The following is a 19,975-nucleotide window of genomic DNA, read 5'->3' on the forward strand; positions in this document are numbered from 1 at the left end:
TGCTTTCTGTCCATCTACCTGTTCTGCTCCCTGCTCTGTCTGTGGTGAATCCTCTCACCCTCCCGCACCTCTGGCCTGTACCCCAGCTTTTGTATAAATTAAAAAAAAAATCTTAAAAAAAAAAAAAGCTGCGGTACGAGTGAGAGGATTCACCAGAGGTAGTGGGGAACAGAATAGGCAGATCTACTGAAATACACTGCTGAGGGGAGCAGTGGGCGAGACAGGAGAGGTATGCTGTGTCATGGGGATCACCTCCCTGGCAGGGGATGGAACTCATGCTACAGTGGCTGCAGATAGACTCATAGTGCTGCATCTTAACCCCTTGTGCCACCAGGGAGACCCTTTTTTCATCTTTAAAGGCCACTTTTAATTTTCTTTTTGGTGACTGCTTATTTAAAAAAAAGTCCATTTTTTCTTTTTCATATGTAGCACCTTTTAATTTTTGTGAACTTTTCAATTTTGTGAGGTGAGACCTTTTTAAAAAGGTATATTTTTTGACTTATGATGAATAAATTTTAAATTAAAAATTTAAAAATATTAATGAGATTGTCTAACTCTAGCTCATGTTTGGCTTCTAGAATTTGTGTTTTCTTATTGCATTTTTATAGTTTAATTTTATAAATTTAAATCTTTGTTCTATTTAGAATTTATTTTTATATGGAATAAGGTAGACATTCATTTGTCCAGTTGTCTCAACATTAACTTCTGAGTATGTTTACTTTTCTCCACCAATATACAATGCTACAATAGGATGTGAAAAATGTAAAAAATAGTATTTATTTATATGAACCTGAAAGTCAGTAATGATCTTTACAAGTAATCCTAGATGTATTTGCATTAAAATCAAGAAAAAAAAATCCAATCCAATTGTAATTTAACAATTTTCTGCAGGTAAAAGCCAATCCATAAATATGAGAAATAATCACATTATTTAATAAGGATGAAGGAAATATGATTAAGATTATAATTATTTGCACATTATATGACTGTATGCCTAGAAAGCTCAATAAAAACACCTGAAAAATTCTTACAAGAGGCAAGAGCATAAAAGTGTTTGTATTCTAAACTAACATAGGAATTTGACCATAGAGCTGAGGCATAGAGCAAGGAGGAGGGAGAGGGGTCAAAATAGGGGAGGACTGTGGCAATGGATCACTGGTAATGTGTTGGTGGGAGAACTGCAGAGAGGAGAAATCAAATCCTGTCCAAAAATAAACAACAATATAAGTACATTTATCTAAAAAAACAACCAAAAAACAGTAGACTTCATTTATAGAAACAACATTTATTTTAAACTACAGTGGAAGAAACTAGATGCTTTCCCACAAAGATTAGTCTTAAGGGAAGGCTGGCCCCTCTCATAATTTTTTTCATTGTTCTAGGGGAAAAAAGAAAAGTAAAATTTGTGAGTGGAAAGAAAGAGTAGAGGGGGGGCCTCCCTGGTGGCGCAGCGGTTGAGCGCTGGGCTGCAAAGCTGCCCACAGCCTCTGTAGCACCGGTTCGATCCTTGGCCACAGGTGAGGGTCCCACATGGTGCGCGACCTCTTCTGCCGCCCGCTGCTCCCCTCAGCAGTGTACTTCGTCAGTCTGCCTGTTCTGTTCCCCGCTCCAGTTCAGGTGAATTCTCTCACCCTCCTGCGCTTCTGACTATACCCAGTGCTTGTATAAATAAATAAATAAATCTTTAAAAAGAAAAAGTAAAGGAACAGTATGACATGACCAATTATTGTGAGTGAAAGAAAAATTAATGTGGGTAAAAGAATAAGGGGGAAACTTACAGGATGTTTAAATAATAAATGAAATGATGCATTCTAGAGACCTCAGATGATAGGAAGAAATGGGGAGCTAAATCAGTACTATTAGAATATTCCTTTAGTAATATTACACATTCTGTGGGGGGAGGGGATTTACAAGATCAGAAAATCAATAGTGCTAATATTCTGTGTTATGTTACTTCTAAGAGATTCCTAATTCATTACATTTATTATTATAATAAATGTTCTACTAGTATGAGGTTTTGCCTCTGGACATTTTATATATCTCTTTCCCGTAGAAGATTACAAATGTATTACATTTTGGACTTGAGTAAGCATTTGATCACAGCCAAAAGACTTTTGTGCTGAAGCAGCTAGGACTAGTGAACAATATGGTTTTGGTTTCCTGTATTGTGCAGATGGAAAAGCATCATTTAAAGTAACCCTAACTCAACAAGTCTCATAGTTGTTATTTCTTTTGGCATCTGAATTTTTCCACTCTAGTAAAAATATATGCAATAGCTCAGAATGAAGCCTTTCTTTTCACTGTGACATTTCACAAGAATATCTTAAACGTGAAGATAATCTTACAAATGCTTTGTACTTGAAGAAACTTGGTCTTATATGAGTGAAACACTAAGCAATGTCATCTTTTGGGGGAACTTCTCCATCCATGACAACTTGAGCCTGTATGGGTAAGTCTTCTTAACTCTGGATTTTATTAGAAAGCCCTTTCGGCTTTCATACACCCTTCAAACAAAATTTTATAAAGCATGAAAGTGATAAACACTTAGAATCATCCTGTCCAGTTCCCTCCATGTTGTTGTAAGTGGCAAGTGTTCATTCTTTTTCATTGCTGAGTAGTATTCTATTGTGTATATATACCACTTAGAGGACTATGTGTAACTTGGTGGTAGGTATGGTACGGTAACATACATCTTTTGAGTGTGATCCTATACCTTCCAATCATATACAATGTTATAAACCAGTGTTATCTAACTTAAAAAATTTAAAATGATATTCTGTTTTATATTTGTCCTAGTCATATGTTTAATTTTTCTTTGTTCAGAATCTGGGTAAGAAAGAACTTAAAGTTCCCCCATATCCACAACTTTACATTCTGATGCCTTTGTGAATTTAGATGAGAAAGAGCTTAATTGAGAAAACTTATGAATTTTTTGTTGCTGTTCAGAATGTCCCCAAAATATCATATATTTATTTTTTTTAAGTCTAAAAGTAATTTCCCCTCTCTACATGCCTCGTACAACGTGGTAACACAATTATCTCATCATCTATTCTACTATCATTATGATCTATTTGATTAATCATTATTATTTTCTGTCTTATCTGGCCAGAAGAGGTCTATAGTTAGAAAAAAAAAATTGACTAGTGAACTAACTAAACAGAAAGCTTTATATTTTCCCAGGTTGTATCTTTCAAGTTTTTTTTTTTTTTTTACAGATAAGAATGTGTATGTAATCTTTAATGTAATAGTACTTTGATGTTGGTGGGGAAAAAGAGTCTACCAGATAGGTTTTCAGGCAGAGAAGACTTAGTTTGCCTCAATCTCTGACCTTCTAAAAGGTTAAGTAAGTTATTGAAGACATATAAGTAATTTGTTTTAATATCACATAAAGATAAGTAAATCATAAAATGAGGAAATAGCAAACATTAAAGAAAAGCTAGAGATCTAATCCATCCCTTTCATTTAAGAGAAAGCAAGATGAATAAAGGCAAAATTGAGATTTCCTTGTTTAGAATTTGTGTACTTTCTGTTTCCAAAATAAACATGGAATTTGTCCAGGGCCATACAGGTTATCAGAGGTAGAACTGGAATCAGAACTTCTATTTCCTGACTCCCAAATGAGTGCCTGTCAGTTTACAATATGTAAGACATAATTTCCCAGTACTTACATGATTTTAATCTTTAAAAATGTATTCAAATAAAATACAAGTAGCCATGTTAAACTAGTATACTCAATGAATTATATTCCTTAGAGAAACCCAAACTAAGTCTAGTAAAATAAAGTATTTTGGCAGAAATGTAGGCTGTCTTCACAAATCAGAAAAATGGAGACACTAAGGAAAAAAGATCACAATATTTAATTTTAGAAATCATATTAGGAATTTGGAAACCTATGTATGACATTTCCATAGTCAATTTATATTTTACTTCTCTAACTTTTTTTATGTCTTGCTAAACTTGGTTATTTCTCATTATCACTGGGCAGATCACTTTATATATAATTCATCTGCCCCACTTCAATCTTCCCAAATTTCCTAACATCAAAAAGCCATGGTTACACAACATTTATGTATTTTGACCACCTTATAATAAATAATTTAAGTGGGAAAAATTCATATCTGCAATTCTGTCGTTAGAGTGGTTTGGTTTTCATGCTGACAAGAAACCAAATAAACTCCTGGCAAAGTGATTGCCAGCTCCTTGTAGCGTCCCTTACTATTCTGGGGACATAGCCATATGGGCACTGCAATTCGTGAGGAAGTGTTTCAGTTGATTTTGTGGTATTTCTGCCACCCACTTTACAGAAGAATGTTACTGCCAATAAAAATAAAAATAGGTAAAATGTTATTCTGACAGTTGTGATCTCACATAACTATTTTTTTTACACCCAGGAAATTGCTTTTTACATAAAATTTTATAGGCCTAGGAAACACTGTTTTATCATCTCTGAAAACAATTTGATTTGACAAGTTTATCATAAAAATGTTAATTTCATGTTTTTAATAATATCCATTTTTAGTAATATTATTGGGATTAACAAGCAACATTTCATCCATATGTTTCAAACACATAGATTCTTTAAAACTTTACTATCTACCCTGAATTTTCATGTTATATGCATACTACATTTAAAATAATCACATGTTGAACACGTGTACATCTATTTTGTGTACATCTATTTCAAAAGTATTTTTCATGATATCCTAGTATTAAACTGACATGCAAAAGTCACTCAATCCGCATTCAACATCAATTACTTTGTTCAAATACGTCACTTATTATTTTGTTGAAGTCTATATTTACTTCAGATACTAATACAAAGTTAATGCAGATTATGATAAAAAGTGCTGTGTTGAAATAAAACAAAACACTGCATTCTAGGTATATTTGGAATCAAGAAATGTATAATCACTTTTTATTAATTAAATTGTGCCATTATATCTCACTATGTAATTATAGCATTAGTATGTAGAAAACAAAATAAAACCTAATGCTACAATCCCATCAGTTGTATTAACTTTAAATCTATTCCTGTTTGGCAATATGCTTGAAGTAGTATTTAGAAACTAATACACACATACACACACACTGACTCACACACATTCCCACAATGTGTTTGACCATACATATATTCTTGTAACCCACAAGATTGTACACTTGGCCACAGAGAACTTTCCTATTCAAATTTAACACTCTAATAGATATTATTCTATCTTTAATCCTTCTTTTCTTTGATTGATGATTTTATATTTGGCAAAGTAATCAAATGCCATGTGACTTTCACTGGGTCCAGTCTTATGGGCAATTGCTATTCAAGACTATGCTTATAAATTATACCACCAGTTCATTTCCTGAATTCCAGAAACCTCTCAACTACTGTCCAATGCAAGACATACCTTGCACTAAATGTATTCCTGAGCAAAATGATGCTTTGACAGTATGAAGTGCTGTAATATTATTTGGACTGAGAGCCTTAGCTATTAGAAAATTCATCATGTGGTAGCACAGCTTGCTGAAATATAATATCCATGTGCTCTGCTTATAGTTTTCCTTTATCATTTCAGGCAAATTGAACTGTGAAGTCTTTACTACCTCAGGAATGCTAGTAGAGCAGCAAACAGAGCTGCCTGAAGTCCATGATTTCTTTTTTCCCTTGGCAAAATCCTAGATACATTGTAGATAAGATGCTAAAATGTCCCAGAGCAGTGGAGAAAGTGGGGGACAGTTGCAAGGGTACATTGTGAGAGTCTCTAGACAAGGAAGGAGACTAGGTAGTTCTCCAGGTGAGTCACAAAATCCCAGTAGGGCACATCTAAGAGGCCAAATCCTTGACTGGAAAGCTCTTGATCTTACCAAAGACACCAGTACACTAAGCCTGGCAGAGCAGCAGGTCTGATTGTAAGGGGTAAAACAGGTATTCAGTGGTATTCAACAGTGTATATGTTCAATTATTTGCTTTCTGTGAGGGGATTAGACATCTCCATCAATTGCCATGTGACTCACAGTTCCTCCTGATAGGTGGGGTTTCTGGAATACACTTCCTTTGTTCCACCTTGTCTTTGACCATGTGATTTTCTTTGGAATGCAATATAAGTCAACAAACAGTCTTCAATCAAAGACAAGTTTTTAAGACCGTGTGTGGTTCCACACAGCCTGTGCTTCTCCCTCTACCCTGGGAATGATATGTCTCAAATAGGGGCTGCTGACTCAGCCTGGTCCTGGAACAGAAAGACATGAATGGGGCTGCCAGGGTTAACCAGTAGTCACTAACACACCTGCCAATCACTGAAACTTCAGATTGTTTAACACAGCAGAGCTAACTAATACATCAGCATAAACTACTAATCAATGTCCAATCTACTAAGCAGACCAAGAAAAACTAAGACAATGCAGTATCTCAAATCCAATTTTTGACTGAGATTCCATCATGCTTTTTTTGATTAGACTTTGTTCTGTCATGAAAACCATAAGTTTCATTAGGATGTTTTTTACTTACGGAGAAGGGAGTCATAAAAGTAAGATGGTGGAGAGCCCACATTATAAAATTTGTGAAAATCAAGATTATTTCTTGAAAATCGTCAAATAAGGTAATTCCTCTGGACAACTGTGATTAGTCTGTGTCAAAAATACAGTAATGTTCTTAATTATAAACAAGTTCTTTAAGTTAAATTCTTTAGCAAAGAACTCATCCATGTTAGAGAATTAATGCTCTTAATTTGGTGGGTAAGTGATCTGGGATTTGGGGGAATATACTGAGTAGAAGTCTAACTGTTCATGGCTTTTCTCCGAGTGTGAAATGAAAGCACTGAAAGTCCAACGTGGTGGCGAGGGTGTGGAGAAAAAGGAACTCTTCTGCACTGTTGGTGGGAGTGCAAACTGGTCCAACCAAACTGTGGAGAGCTGTGTGGAGATTTCTGGACCTACTAAACATAGAGCTTCCATATGATCCAGCAATTCCACTCCTAGGTATTTACCCAAAGGACACAGAAACATCAATTCCAAAGAACACCTGCACCCCTATAGCTAAGCTTTGGAAACAACCCAAATGCCCAAAAATAGATGACTGGATCAAGAAGATGTGGTACATATATACCATGGAATATTACTCAGCATTCAAAAAAGATAAACACATGCAATTTGCAGCAACATGGACGGCGCTGGAAGGGATCATGCTCAGCGAAATAAGCCAAAAAGAAAAAGAAAAATACCGGCTGGTCTCACTCATAGCAGGAATCTAGAAAACTTAAATAAGGGACCAGGAAAATGAATAACTATAAGAAAGTGAAAATCAAAATCAACAAAAAACTATGAATCAGAGACACTTTTAGGGGGGCGGGGGTGGGAGGGGAGGGATTGGGGTCAGAATGGGGGGGCTGCAATTGTATGGGGAATATAAAAATAAAATTTATTATTTAAAAAAAAAAAAAGAAAGTCCAACGTGGGCCTCCCAACTCCGATTATCTGGGAACGAGTGAGTAACTGCCTATGTATGGCAGGTTATGAACGAAAGGATTAGTTAAACAGCAGAAAGTACAGTGGTCAGTCCTTTTCATACGCTCACTCGTCTCTTTCATGCTGGCTCATCTTTCCTTCCCATCTTTCTTTGATTTTTCATGTCTTTTCATTCCCTCAGCGCCCCCATTTCATGTCTGTTGCTCATCTTCCCGGAGTCTGTTCAATATTATTTGAAAGCCTATCTAAAGCCAATTTAATATAAACCCCACTAAAATACAGACAGAAATGAATGCATTATTCTTGCTGCTCTCTCTGGGGCAAAGAAAGTCATTTGTGTGGGTGGTATTGGTAAAGGTGGGAATGATGTAGCAATAAGTTGCAGTCCGTGGAAATAGTGCCAGAATAAGCATTTATCCTTTTATTGCTGTGGAAGTAATGGAGAGGGGGAAAAATCAGGCTTACTTGATACAATTCTTGTGGCAAGAAGGAAAAAGCCAGAGTTAACATTTTAATATATGATGAGTATTGTTACAAACTGGTTATACATACTCTACAAATATCTACTGGGAACCATTTTAGTAAAATAAGGCAACATTTTCAGTTAGTCCATAAATCCTTTTCAGTTAGTCTATAAGCCCTTTCTGGACTCACAGTGTGCATTAAGCTCTGTTCTTTAGAAAAATTAAGCACATCTGTTTGGCAGGAACTTTACTGAATGTCTAGGATTTGTATTCTTTTTTTTTTTTTTTAAAGATTTTTTTTTTTTAATAGAGGCATGTTTTTATTTATTTGTTTGCTTGTTTGTTTGTTTTGTTTATACATGCACTGGGTACAGTCAGAAGCGCGGTATTCTTAACTCAGTTATTTTATAAAATGATTTTGACCCTTCACTCTTTTGAGTGTTGCCTAAACAACTCAGGCTGTGAAACAGTTCAAGGGAAGTCTTTGGGGGGCTACAGCCAGAGGGTGTTCACTGGGTGTTACATGGAAAAATGTCCTGGAGGTAGAATTCTCTTCCAGGGTTCTTTCCCTTAATTGGAAGTTATTCTTCTTACTCAAAGAAATTTCCCTGAGGGCCTCCCCGGTGGCGCAGCGGTTGAGCGCTGGGTTGCGAAGCTGCCCACGGCCTCTGCGATGCCGGTTCGATCCCCGGCTGCTCCCCGGCCACCAGAGGAGGGTCCCACATGGCGCGCAGACCTCTCCTGCTGCCCGCTGCTCCCCTCAGCAGTGTACTTCGGTCCTTCTGCCTGCTCTGCTCCCCGCTCTGGCTCTGGTGAATTCTCTCACCCTCCCGCGCTTCTGACTGTACCCAGTGCATGTATAAACAAAACAAACAAACAAACAAATAAATAAAACATGCCTCTATAAAAAAAAAAAAAAAGAAAAAAGAAATTTCCCTGAAAGCCCCTAATCACAAAGGAGAACTGTCCGAGGGAAGGCAAAGTTGATGTCTGAGGACACAGCACAGAACAAAGGGATTGTTTGGATAAACACAACTAGAACTACAGGGAGAAAGAGATGACAATGTAGGGCAGGGCGCTGCACACAAATTAACCACCCTGCAGGATGAGTATCTGCTCTTTGAGGTATTCATCGGTCAGAATGGTCTGAAGACAATGGGAACCTCTCTTAATTATGAGGAATGGAGAGAAGAAGTGGCAGAGCTGCAGAAATTCAGGTGGTAAAAAATCTGCATACAAAAAAACTGAACACTGAACAATTATGGGGGAAGAAATAATATTTCCTGCAGTTTATTACTAAATACTCTTGTTCAGAGAAGAACCACATTGGTACAGGGTATGCTGAAAGAACTCACAGAAAATAGATCTTGAAAATTAAAAACAGGGATAATTTCCTGATTCAAAAACTCACTGATTAAATTTTCTGTATGTTATTTGTCGTCTATGATGTAAATTCTACTTAAGTTATTACACAGAATTATACTTGAGTTAGCAGCTTTGTCATGTCAGTCTATAATGTAAATTTAGTCATTCTCATTATAATCCTTTTGTAGTGTAAGAGTCGGGGTTAAAAGACTCTGTAGGGATGGGTATAGCTTTATGAAGATGGATTGCCCAGCAACTGATGATTATCACAGATCTTTAGAGAGCAGACACTATCATAGGCCTATCACATCTGTCATGGTCGTGTCTCACCAAGCTCCACTCCTGTCTGGGCCTGTGCCACATGTCCGATCAATATGGTTCATTCCTCAAATATTATTGAATGCATACCAGGTACAAGGCACTGGGCAGGGGTGTGAAGGAGATAACTTGGCAAGGGTAAAAGAATAATGTGGGCAATACTGCCAGGTAAGAAAAGTCCTTTCGAATATTGCCTTATGAAATAGGCTTTAGACCACTTGGATCTAACTTGAGAATTAGGCATTCTGATCTTTTATTATCAGCAAACCATGTTCTTATTATTTTTTAAAGATTTATTTTTATTTATGCATATAAGAACTGGTGTGTGGGCCAGAGGTGCGGGGGGGGGGGGGGGTGAGAGGATTCACCAGAGACAGAGTGGGGAGTAAAACAGGTAGATCTACTGAAATACACTGCTGAGGGGGGGGTAAGCAGGTGAGACAGGAGAGTCTGCTTTGCCACGTGGTTTAGCTCCCTAGCCAGGGATGGAACTCATATTGCAGTGGCTGGTGATAACTTGATAGCTCTGAGACTTTAACCCCTGTGCCTCCAGGAAGGCCCCACCATGTTCATATTATTGGGCAACAACTGTATTCACAGTCTTGCACAAAACTATCAGGCCAAAATTCTTATTGATTTTTCTCTAATTTAGATGCACATTTTAATGGGATGTTTAATATTCAGCCTCCATTTACCTCTATTCTGGGATTAAAACAATGAATCCATTGATCAGAAATGCCTAATTCTCAAAGTCAAGGTCCAAGTTAAGGTCTTATAAGAGCAAAAGCCCCTATATATGTGTGACAACAAACCACAAAGCTAATGCATGTGTGGCACTCTTCCCACCTAGCCATTTCCACAGAGCCATTCCCTTTTTTCAAGTGTCAGCAATGAAGAACTGCAAAGAGACAGTTAAAACTAAAATTCCCAAAGAAAAAACTGTATGCTTTTTGGATCCAATTCTGTTTTCTCATCTCAATATGTTTTCTAACATTTCTTAAGTGCTGAGAAAAATTTCCTTTTTGTTATCCACAATAGCAGGTGGCAGCTGAAATTGTTCGATTAAATGTTTTGTTAAAACCTTATAAATAATTTAAATACTATTATTACATTCAACTAATGTTTATACTCAAATTGTCTTTCTTTCTGCTTAAATTCACAAACATTTCTCAACTGCTACTCCAGAAGACTCCCAAAGACCCCGGACTGAGCAGGGCATAATTATTTTATTTTTTAAATGTTAAAGAGTTGCTTAGAAGATTGCTTGATTTGTTGTGACACCTGCTGTTCTTTTCTGGGTTAGTGTTAGATGGAGAGAACAAAACAGTGTCCAAAGAGTAACTCAAATATTGGGAGTGGGTTGGCAGATTTGAGGTGAGGTAAGGTAAGCCAGTTTTGTACCATGAAAGATATAAGTAACCACCGTGATGATTTTAAAAAATCTAAATGGGGTTACCAGGACAAAAATACATGACATCCAATTAAATGTGTATTTCAGGTAAACTTTTTTTTTTTTCAGTCTAAGCATATCTCATGCAATATAAAAAAACTCACTGCTTTTTTAAAATCTAAATTTAACTTGACATACTGTACTTTTATTTGCTAAATCTAGCAACCCTCAATCTGAAAAAAGGTTTCCCTGCTAAAAAATTCTTTTCATATTGAAATTGAAATTGAATCAATCAACATTTGCATGTCAGTTAACAAGTATTTTCTTTTAAAAGACAAATATCTCTGGAAAGTATGAGTTGTTCATACATCAGTGTAAATAAATTTGATGAGACTGCTTCCTTCTCAATGTCTAACTCATTTCTCAATAACAAACTGGGTCAAATCAATCAGACTGAGAGCTTGAGAGTTGTCTTGTTGAGAACAAATAGAAGTGTGAGGGCCTCCCTGGTGGCGCAAGGGGTTAAGCACCCCACTATGAAGCAATCTGCAGCCTCTGCAGCATGAGTTGGATCCCTGGCCAGCCGGGGAGCAACCCACATGGCACAGCAGACCTCTCCTGATGTCTACTGCTCCCTTCAGCAGTGTATTTCAGTCAGTCTGCCTGTTCTGTTCCCCCCTCTGTCTCTGGTGAATCCTCTCACTCCCCGCATCTCTGGCCTGTACCCCAGCTCTTATATGCAAAAATAAAAATAAAATAAAATCTTTAAAAAAAAAAGAAATAGAAGTGTGAGTTTGGATGGGAACTGCTAACTCCAGTGGAAGGATACTGTGGATGGTTTTTGGTGGGGATTTCCTGAAGCAATCATCAAAATGCCAGGGAGAAACTACATAAAAGAATAAAATGAAGGTAGGAGTGCCAAAGAAAACTCACTTATTTCTGAATTTTTCTTGGATACAATCCTTAACTAATGAAGGGAGACAGTGGTTTATTTCACAAAAGTTGAAAATGGTAAATGTTAGGGGCCTCCCTGGTAGTGCAGGGGTTAAAGTCTCAGAGCTATCAAGCTATCACAGCCACTGCAGCATGAGTTCAAACCCCGGCCAGGGAGCTAACCCACATGGTGTAGCAGACCTCTCCTGTCTTGCCCACGGCTCCCCTTACCAGTGTAGTTCAGTAGATTCGCCTATTCTGCTCCCCATTCTATCTCTGGTGAACCCTCTCCTCCCACCTCTGCACCTCTTGCCTACACCCCAGTTCTTGTAGACATAAATAAAAAAAATTTTAATAATAAAAAAAGAAAATGGTAAATATTAAAATCAGTGGCAAGCAGATTTTCACAAGTGGTGGTGGTAACACAAAAACCTAGTGAAAATATCTGATTGACTGCATATTTTAATTTTCAAAGAGAATAATTTTCTTTAGGGAAGAAGTAATCATCACTAAATTTTGTCAATAAAGAATTATTTTGCATTTATTTACAGGAAGAGAAGAATATCATTTAAAGGGTCGAATGTTTTATAGTGCATCTTCGTGTATGTCTGTGACTGGGCCAGATAACCCTAAAAGGGGCTGTGCTTCCAAGGTAGAAAATTTCTTTTTTCCAGATAGTGGCTATAGATTTTCACTGATCTAAAAATACACATATTATCCAGATGAAGGCCTATAGTGAGGAGTTCAGCCTGTTACCTTGAAACAGATCACATGCTATATATAGTCAGGTTTCCTTTATTATAAGGAATGGCAGAAAGAGATTTTCCTCAAAAGTCTGGGTGGCACACATTTCCACACCAGTGGCTTTTTTCCTTTATTGGTTTTATCATTTTATTGTTGACTCATTAGGTCCTATACATGCAAACTCCACAAGGGAAGAGAGGGAAGGTAAAGGTGATGACTAGGAATGAAACTGCTAACCCTGAACACCCATAACATGTTATGGCACATTCGTGTGAGTCAAAAGTCTACCTTTGAGAGATAAAGCAGCTGTCTGTTGATCTCACAGGCAATGCAATATACTCCTAGCAAAAGTTAATAGACGAACAAGAATTTGGCAACATTTAGCTCTCCTAAACAGAATTATGTCATAAAGTCTTTCTTCCCCAGTTACCACTTGCACAGCCATATTGCTGGGAAGGAGGCAGATATTTTCTTACAAATTATAAGTGATATATTATACATTTACCAAAGTTAACAAACCTCTTTTTACCTTCCAAAACACCCAAAAGAGTAATATGTATTTAATAGACCCTCCAAAGTTTTGGGTTAATTGAACAATTGCTTATAAAATTTCATAGTTAAAGCAAAAGCTCCTAACCCTATTCTAAATTAGTAAATCTAATACTTACCGATTTATTAAAATCACTATTTATTACTACTAACCAAATAATACAAGTTTAAAATTTCATTTCCCTGGGATTTTGTATTTTAAAATAATACAATTAACCAAATTAATTCAAACTACAATTGCATTCTATTTCAGCTACTGACATAGATTACCACAATCTGCATGAAACAGATGTCAGAACATAATGGACTAACCTGCACTGTATTTTTATTTTTTGCCTTTTTATGAACAATGACTTTCATGGGAAAGGGAGCTAAATGGCTGACTGACTGAGGGGGGAAAGTTATACAATGCTCAGCTTTGCAGCAGCGTATTAATGCAGCAGAGAGATGCTGCAGGGAGGCTGGAAATAAAACCGTTTCTTTCTGGAGAAGCACTGCTTCCTCTCAGCTGAGATGAAAAAGAGCTCTTTTTTCCCTTTCTTTCTTTTATTCTTTCTTTTAAATATTAGCTGTAAGGAAATGCATTTATCTTAGAAAATTGCTTAACAATTTTTAGAAACCAGAGGCATAGCACTTTGAAACCTTTTCTTCTATCTAGTAACCAAAGCAGAGTATCCTTGCGGGACTTAGATCCTTGCGGGACTTAGATGTATTGCATGCTTATATAGTTTGAAATTCATTTTGAGCTCAGAATTGGGTTGTAAAAGCATCAGTGACACTTAGCAGTGGTACAGGATAGTGCTGAGCTGCAGAGAAGGGACTGGCTGGCTGTTAGCTTGGCAGGCCTTACTCAGCACTCCAAGCATTTCATAAACTGGTAAATCTTGCAGGCATCAGAGGCAAGTCGAAACCCTTTCCCCTGATGCTCAATTATTTGTTTTGTTCTGCCAAAGAAGGCAGAAAAGACAACTTCAGTGTGAAGGGGAAAACAAATTGTGCAAATATCCAATAAGAACTAAATCAACTAAATCTCTTGAGTCCTATGTTCTCCTCCAACTCCCCTAGAAATATAAGCATACTCATTCTATGCTCTATCATTATTAGAGAAGCAAATAGTGTGCCACACCATGTTTAATAAATGTTTTGTTGTTGTTGCTAAATGAATGAATAAGCGAATAAAGTCATAAGCAATGGTTTAGCCCAGGCCCTCTGCTCAGTGCACAGGTCAAGTTAAGTGAATATATATATATATATATATATATATATATTTAATTTGTGGGATCTAAAATAATATAGCACATTGCTTGTAGTTGTCTAATAGACACTGAACTTGGAGCATATAAACCACTGCACTCATAAAAATCAGTGGGGAGATTTTATTCTATTTCTCTAAAATTTTATTCAGATTTTTTTACCTCACTGTTAATCTGTACACCTGAACCAACACCCAAAATTTAAATAACTCTTTTCAAACATGTTTTCAATACTTGCAAAAGTACTACCGCCACTATTTCTTCACCAATTTTAAATTTGAATTTACATTATTAATCAGTGTATATAGAGTCCAAGGTCCCATCCCAAGACTTTGTGTCAAAGATCTGAAGTTGGGCCCAGAATCTGTATTTAAACCACTTGCCCAGATGTTTATTATGTAGGGCTTATACTTGGTCAATGGGCAAGTGTTGAGAAACAATGGAATAGAAAAATGGACTATGCAAGGCATCCCTTACTAAAATCAAAAGCAAGTTTTTGATACCTATGGAATTGAGTTAATTCATAAAAGTATTGGTTTATTCATAGAGATGAATCCATGATTTAATAATTCGAATGTTGGAACAGTCATTTCTGATCTGGAGATTTATTTTTCAACTATGAAAAACCTTGGGTGAGATCACTGATTTTAAATAAGAATATGTTGGCTCAAAAAATTCATATACTTTAGGTGCTTAACCAGCTTTCACTCCATTATTGAAAATTGTATCCCAGTTGTAACTTATGCTATGAATCGACGTACACAGCCATCTTGTACAGCCTGTACAAGCTGTACAGCTTATACAGGGAAACTTGCCTTCTTATAAATCAGGATACTGGTCACAGGGGAACCAATACATAAACTTTACCAAGCCATTAGGATTTTCTTTCTGGAGAATGTTCAGACTGGAGTAAGTCTGACTGAGTCAGAATTATGTGGGACAAGGAACTGATTGATCTGGAGTTGAACCTGGGGAACAGAGATCTGGCTATGAGCAAGCAAGAGAAGTCTGCCAACACAGCAAAAGAGAAGCAGAAATAAATAAGCAAGAGAGATTTAAAAAAAAATGTAAGCGAGCATGCAATCACTCAGAAAGATTGGGCTATTTTGATATCGTTCCTAAGTTCTCAGTTCTAGGTCTGATTATTTATGGCTTAGTTATGGTTTGGTCTATGGGATTTCCAATGAATAACCCATTTTACTTATACTAGTTTGAGTGGATTTTTATTCCCTGAGAACAATCACTTCCTCATCACCCTTCCCCCCGCCACCTCATAAATGGAAAATTCACTTTGCATGTAACAGGTTCTAAAAAATTTTAACTGTCTTCTTTATAGAGGAGACAATAGAGTGAAGTTCAACAGAGTTAACTATTATAGATGATGGAGCAACCACCTCCAGTCAGAAAGGAACTCTGAGATCTAATTGGGCTCTACTCTTTCACAGTTTAGTGTTTCTTATTTTAAAAGCAAAATATAGGAAGCAGGCTCATATTTTTTAGAAACATTTATTTTCTCATGGAGAAATTGAGCCCTCCCACTTTTTCATAAAAGTAGGCTAGAATTTTTCCAGGACTTGAGCATAATTTCAGACATAGTGCCTGTAAGTCTGAACTAAAATTTTGGCCAGAAAAAGATAACTGTTTTTTTTTTCATTTATTTTTTAATACATATATTTTTAATTAATTTTTTTATCTTATATATTTTTTACATCATTCTTCATTTTTGTACAATGCATGCTTTCTCATCTTGGTTATAGTCTCCATGAAACACCCACCACCAATTTACCTGTGTGCTATCACCATAGTCCCTTATGCTCTTCCCTCCCCTGTTTTGATCCTATTCTCCTTCCCCCGGCCACTCCCCACCTCCCAGGGTAGAATGTCTCTGGTTTATATTTATAGTTGCCTGTTGATTTGGATATTTACTTTATTATAATTTACTTTTTTTTTCCTGATCCCTTATTTGGATCCTCTACATTCTTCCTAAAAGTGAAACCATCTGGTATTTTTCTTTTTCCTTCTGGCCTATTTCACTGAGCATGATCCCTTCCAGTTCCATCTGTGTTGCTGTGAATGGCATGTGTTTATCTTTTTTGATTGCTGAGTAATATTCCATTGTGTATATGTACCACATCTTCTTGATCCAGTCATCTATTTTTGGGCATTTGGGTTGTTTCCATAGCTTACCTATTGTAAATAGTGCTGCAATAAACATAGGGGTGCAGGTGTCCTTTTAATTTATTATTATACCATAAACATTTAAAAAATGACACCTATATGCTGTTAGATGTGTCAAAATGGGCTACCTGAAAATAGAATATCTGATACTCTTAATGAGGTGAATGGTTGAAAAGGGTCCTTTTAAATGATCAGTGTAAATCTTCTAAAACAATTTCCAGAAGGAGCAAGTTTTAGTGCAACTGACATTAAGTTATGGCCAGAATATCAAACTGAGCCAAATATATTTTCCACATAAAATCAGTAATGTTTTCATAAAATCTTTGGACAAAAAAAATAACATTTAAAATATTGCATCTCAAAATTCAAATAACTTTAATATAAAAATATTGTAGTGTTTTTGATGCTTCAAAATAGAGCCAAAGGCAGAAAATAAGTTGGAAATGATAAAAATACTAGAAATTTCTATTCAGTTGGCCTAGGCATATAGTTGGACATTTCATACCATAGAACTAAATTCAGCAACAAAAAAAGGATCTCTAAATACCCACTACCCAATCAATCATATAACAGAACTGTCAAATCATTAACTGTGCTCAGTTACAAGCAAGAAGACATAGGGCTATTGGAGATCTGCAGTGTACTCTCCTTTAATTATTCATTTTCCTGTATAGATAACAGGGCCTACCTACATGATCTACAGTGTAACCACATTTCCCCTTTAGCTGTTAAAGGCACAAAACTGAATTCAGAACCAAGGCAAAAATCATTATTTTATTTCAGGGTCTGGCAACATCTATTTCACCACTTCTTTTCCCTTATTTAGTCCTTTTTATTCTGATTTTTATTTTATTTGATTTTGTAAATCAGATGAAATCATTTTTAGAAATAGGAAATAAGCAAATGAAACCCTCCCTTACTACAGGTTATCCTGATTTATCTTTCCATAGAGATAAAAACAATTCAATCACATTCAGTCCTGTGATAAAGACACTTGACAACACCTATATCTACATTTGGCTTTCTCTTTTCCAAACTGAAAAATTTTCTATCTTTTAATCCTGTATGATGGACACTATAATTATTTGCAGTGTTTTCCTTTCCAATTTATGTCCAACTTCACTGATCTGCTTAGACACTCTAACAATGGTAACAATGGTAACAAGAAGGACATAAAGATGATACCTGACTTTCGGATACATTTCCCTTAGTACTGTGTCATTTTTAGTAATAGGATATCTTTCTTTATTCAGCCTGTATCTTTGTAAAAATCAATTTGACATTAAAAAAGGATTGAAACTATAAAATTGATCTTTGCATATAAAAATATCCTATGATCCTTTTATTTTCCTGCTATTAATCAGAAACAACAAATATTTATTGACTTTCTGTTAAACACAGGGCCTTGTTGATTCCAACTTGTGACTATTTTTTTAATACTTGTTATTTGTATAGTTTGTTCTTGATTAAAAATGTACTATGCCTTGACTGAACATTATACTAGCGTCTTTCTTGCCTTAATGAACCAATTTCTAAAAGCTTCAAGGTTATTTGGTCTCCTCTTCCTATATCCCTAATAGCTATTAATATCATTTATTACAAACCACTGGAATTTTTATTCTCAATTCAGTAATAATTCTTTTATTCTCAAAATCAGTAATAATTATTAAATAGTAATAGTCTCTGGATTGATCTCAGAGTGCAATCTAATGCATTTCTTCAGGATATCATGGAGTCATTGTTAACCATCTTGAATTATATCAACACTACCCTAACAATATGATATACACGAATAATTGCAGGAAGTCAGATTTAGAATTAATATAAAGTTTCCGAGAATCATAATGCTCACTCGAGCTTTAGATTCACAATGAATACATGCCTTACACACATTCACACCATAAACTCTTTTAAAATTATATATATATTTACATATCTATATACACACATACATATATCTGTGCATTTATATATGGCAGTGCATTTATATATGGCAGTATCATACCCAGAATATTTGATAAAATGCAAATTCTTTCCGAGAATCCTTTACTACAGTTAATATGTATTGCTACCATTAACAAACAGTGAAAGTTCAATTCTCATGTGGTAGTTCATCTCAATTCTGATATAAAAGTTGGCAAACCATGAAAGATTGTGCAGAGATATGCAAAAGCCTCCCTGAAACAGAGATACATGATATCTATTACTTTTTTGTTGATTAACATGACATTTTATACTTTGTCACAGAAGTAAATTAAATTGCTCTGACACAATTTCTATTCACAAGGTCATAGTGATTTTTATCTGTATTATTCTACAATAGGTAACTATAAAATTCAATACATGTTTAATTTTTATTGTTTTGTTTCTTGATTTTTTAAAAAAAATATTTCAAGATATTAAGTTCACATGAAGCAAGTTCTAAAGGTTTTCAGTCACTTTGATCAAACACAGATGGCATGGAGTTTACCCCTAAGACAAAAACTAATTGTATTCACCATTAGTGTTGAAAATCTCCTAAAAATATACTTTTTCTCTGTGTTCTTATTAGTAGTTTGCACAGATATAAAAGTAATTATACTTTACTTCTACTTTTAAGTTCGTTCCTTTTCTTTCTAGAAGGGAATGATAAAGCTTAGAAATCTCTCTACTGCATCCTTTAATCCCTATTAGTATCTCCTTTCCAAATGTCAGGTTTAAAAGAGCTTCTAAAGACAATTTGACGTGTGAGTTCATCTAGACTTCAGTTAGAAGCAAGATATGAAAAAATATGTGGGATAGTCAAAAGCCTTTGTCTTCAGTTCTTGATTTCATGTTGTGTTCTAGAGACTTGGAAAAGAAAATAATTTATTTTCAGATAGCGTTCACCGTAGAAATATTTATGTACAGTCTGAATTGTTCAAATTGTTTTCTTTTTGATTTCATACACTTAAGAAACATGTATGCATATGTGTGATATTTATGTATATATGTATATGTTTGTGCATTAAAATTACTATTAGAGAACTATATCCACTGAGTTGGCAAAGTGAATGTGAGATGTGTAAAACTTTAATCATTAAAGTTACATGAAAGATAAATCTTATTTTATTTTATTCCTTTATAATTGAAAGAACCTGTAAGAAATTTGAACTTTAAACATATTTGACAACCAAACATCTTTTCTATTTCTATACTTTAAGGTACTGACATTTCAAGTTTTATATCAGTACATTTTATGAACTAGTAGCCAAAAATTATATTACTATCCTAAATTAGAATTACTACATTCCTAACCAGGAATCTACCTGGCCAGTCCTTAATTCAGTATCTCTATTTCAAGTTAAGAA

Source organism: Talpa europaea (assembly GCF_964194135.1).
Source record: "Talpa europaea genome assembly, chromosome: 1".
NCBI classification, from domain to species: domain Eukaryota; kingdom Metazoa; phylum Chordata; class Mammalia; order Eulipotyphla; family Talpidae; genus Talpa; species Talpa europaea.